We start from the raw sequence: 4,300 nt of genomic DNA on the forward strand, positions 1-4,300 counted from the left end.
GAGCATCCGGTTCTTCCTCTCAACAACTCCATTTTGTTGAGGTGTGTACGTAGCCGAGAACTCGTGTGAAATCCCTTCTTCGTCAAGAAAGGTGTCCACATTTGCATTCTTGAACTCCGTTCCGTTGTCACTCCGAACCTTCTTGATCTTCATGTCAAACTGATTTTGGGCCTTCCTAGCGAAGTTTCTGAAGATCTTCTGGACCTGCGACTTGTCATTAAGAAAGAACACCCACGTAAATCTTGAAAAATCATCAACTATAACTAGACCAAAAGAATTTCCACCGAGACTCTTGTAGGCATTGGGACCAAAAAGATCCATATGAAGTAGCTCGAGTGGCCTCCTTGTGGTCATGATGTTCTTCACGGGATGTCTTCCTCCAACCTGTTTACCTGCTTGACAAGCACTGGAAAGTCTATCCTTATCAAATATGACATCGTTAACTCCAAGGATATGATTTCCTTTAATAAGCTTGTCAAGGTTTCTCATGCCAACGTGACCTAGTTGTCTATGCCACAACCAACCTTTTGAGGATTTAGCAATAAAGCAAGTTTTAGGTTGTGCCTTTTTAGAGAAATCGACAATGTAAAGATCACCTCTACGCATACCAGTAAAGACCATTTTATGATTGTCTCGACGAAATACTTGGCAATCTACCTCAGTAAATAGGACATTCAAACCGAAATCAGCAAGTCTAGATACTGAAACTAAGTTGTAGCCGAGAGATTCAACGAGCATGACATTTTGAATGGAACTATCATGTGAGATGGCCACCTTACCAAGGCCAACCACTTTACCCTTTGAATTATCACCAAAGGTGACATATTTTCGAGGGCCGTCATTTTCAGCAAGCTCACGAAACATCTCTTCATCTCCGGTCATATGATCAGTACATCCACTATCAAGAACCCATTCCTTTCCTCCTGACTCATATCCCCGAAGATTTGCCATAAGACCAAAATGTCTCATATCATCAAGATCGAAGTCACTATCATCATCATCATCATCATCATCATCATCATCATAGTATCCATGTTCATCATGATCTTGTGACTCATCATTTCCTAGAGAGGGTAATTCATTAGATAAATGATCATCAAAGTGGTCACTTTTATGAATTCTTATAGCTTCGAATATGATATCACTAATGATTCCAACACCTCCTTTAGCATGCTTAAGATTGGTAAGTTCAAATAGACAATTACCAAAACTAGGATCACTAGAGTTCATCTTACTCAAGGCAATAGATTTATGGAGAATTTCATCCAAAGTTTTCAAGGAATGATCGGGAAATCGTTCCTCAAGAAATTTTCATATAGTATAGGCACAATTAAGAGTAGGCAAACTAGCAATCAAATTTTTGGGCAATCCTCTAATGATGAGCTCAATAGTTCTAAGATTGCGAATCATGTCAATATCTTCATCTAGGGTAGGATGCAAAGGATCAATATGAGGTGCACAAGGGCTAGCAATATACTTGTTCAAATGATATTGATTGAAAATTATAAGCATCTCATTTTTCCACTCATGAAAATACTCTCCATCAAGAATAGGCACTCTATGTCTAAGACTCCCTAAGGTAGACACATCCATCTTCCTCCAATGGTGATTAAACCAAGGCAATGGAGACCAAAGCTCTGATACCACTTGTAGGATCTAGAAGTAGATGTGTCTAGAGGGGGGGGGGTGATTATACACTTAGTGCTAAAGTTGCAATTTTTAGGCCTTTTTGGTTTGAGTGGAGTTTTAGGAACAATTTCAACATACACAATACATATCAAGCAAGAATGCAAAGAGTATATGAGGAGCGAAATGTAAAGCATGCAACTTGCAAGAATGTAAGGGGAAGGGTTTGGAGAATTCAAACGCAATTGGAGACACGGATGTTTTTCACGTGGTTCGGATAGGTGGTGCTATCCTACATCCACGTTGATGGAGACTTCAACCCACGAAGGGTAACGGTTGCGCGAGTCCACGGAGGGCTCCACCCACGAAGGGTAATGGTTGTGCGAGTCCACGAAGGGCTCCACCCACGAAGGGTCCACAAAGAAGCAACCACCCACGAAGGGTCCACGAAGAAGCAACCTTGTCTATCCCACCATGGCCATCGCCCACGAAGGACTTGCCTCACTAGCGGTAGATCTTCACGAAGTAGGCGATCTCCTTGCCCTTACAAACTCCTTGGTTCAACTCCACAATCTTGTCGGAGGCTCCCAAGTGACACCTAGCCAATCTAGGAGACACCACTCTCCAAGAAGTAACAAATGGTGTGTTGGTAATGAACTCCTTGCTCTTGTGCTTCAAATGATAGTCTCCCCAACACTCAACTCTCTCTCATAGGATTTGGATCTGGTGGAAAGAAGGTTTGAGTGGAAAGCAACTTGGGGAAAGCTAGAGATCAAGATTCATATGGTAGGAATGGAATATCTTGGTCTCAACACATGAGTAGGTGGTTCTCTCTCAGAACATATGAGTTGGAATTGTGTATGTGTTCTGATGGCTCTCTCTTCGAATGAAGAGGAGGTGGAGGGGTATATATAGCCTCCACACAAAATCCAACCGTTACACATAGTTTTCCAATCTCGGTGGGACCGAATCAACAAACTCGGTCGGACCGAAAAGGTAAACCTAGTGACCGTTAGAGATTTTCGGTGGGACTGACATGCAACTCGGTAGGACCGATATGGTTAGGGTTTGGGCATAACGTAATCTCGGTGAGACCGATTACACAAACTCGGTGAGACCGAGTTTGGTAATAAGCTAACCAGAGAGTTGGTCAGGCAAACTCGGTGGGACCGATTTGCTCTTTTGGTGAGACCGAAAAGTTACAAAAGGGAAACAAAGAGTTTACATTGCAATCTCGGTGGGACCGATTCGCTCTTTCGGTGAGACCGAAAAGTTACGAAAGGGAAACAGAGAGTTTGCAATCCCATATCGGTGAGACCGAGATCCCTATCGGTAGAACCGAATTGCTAGGGTTTGGCAGTGGCTTATGACAAGTGAAACTCGGTGGCGCCGGATAGGAATAATCGGTAGGTCCGAGTTTGGCTTTGGGTTTAGGTCATATGTGGAAGTGGGAAAGTAGCTGAGGATTTTGGAGCATATCATTAAGCACATGAAGCAAGAGGCTCATTAAGCAACACCTCATCCCTCCTTGATAGTATTGGCTTTTCCTATGGACTCAATGTGATCTTGGATCACTAAAATGTAAAATGAAGAGTCTTGAGCTTGAAGCTTTAGCCAATCCTTTGTCCTTAGCATCTTGAAGGAGTTCCCACAACCTTTAGTCCATGCCACTCCATTGTTGAACTTATCTGAAACATGCTAGATAGAAATGTTAGTCCAACAAGAGATATGTTGTCATCAATTATCAAAACCACCTAGGGAGCACTTGTGCTTTCAGCCACCCCGTCCTCCACCTTCAAGGAGCTTCCCCGACGTTCCCCTCGTCTTTCGCACCACCTCCATTCCCACACCGTCGTCTTCACCTGCACCACCGGAAGAGCATCATCATCACCATTTCCTCGGATGAAGCTGCGGCCTAATCGGTGCCACCAAAGAGGTTATACACTAATCGCTGCATTTTCTTCTTGATTCGATCTCACGATGCTGCCGGCGCTCGGTCCCAAGCCGACACGGCGCGGCTCCATCCACGACGGCGTCACCGACCACTTCCTCCACGACGTCGCTCCCTCGGCGGCGACGTCCACATCAGTAGGACCTGCTGCTGCTTTAGCTCTCGCTCATGCTGCTGCTCTGCTCTTGCTCTCGGTCCCTTGCCTGGTCTTCTCTTGTTATTGCTCTTGCTTGTGCTGCTGCTCTCGCTCTTGCTCTTGCTTGCGATGCTGCTCCGATTTAGCTACACTTCAATCCGATGCCGCCGGGGTGAAGGAAGAACCAGCCGCAGCGGGGAGGTGGGCTCGCCGGAGAGGTACCCCACTATCTATCTTAGGGTTCAGGATGGGGGCGGTGGTCGCCGGTGGTGGCGGGGTGTTTGCGGGGTGGTGGCGTGGGTATCGCCGTAGAAAAAGCTCGACACGGAGGGGGGGGGCTAGAGGGATGGCCGGGGCGGCGGCGGACCGGCGGTGGGGAGTGTTTTCGGGGCGAGCGGGACGGCGCACCGCTGACCGCGGGCGGCGGGGGGCTGCTGTTTGGCCGGCTCAGGGGGGTGGAGGTTGAAGATGAACCGCAGGCCCTTGATTTCGTATCCAACGGCTGCAAAATCGACTGACCAGAGATGAAAAAGTTAGTCGACCAACGTGTAGCCTCACCTTGCTAGTGCGTTCAGTTTCGACAACAA

This window comes from Triticum aestivum, chromosome 7A, assembly GCF_018294505.1.
Source record: "Triticum aestivum cultivar Chinese Spring chromosome 7A, IWGSC CS RefSeq v2.1, whole genome shotgun sequence".
NCBI lineage: Eukaryota > Viridiplantae > Streptophyta > Magnoliopsida > Poales > Poaceae > Triticum > Triticum aestivum.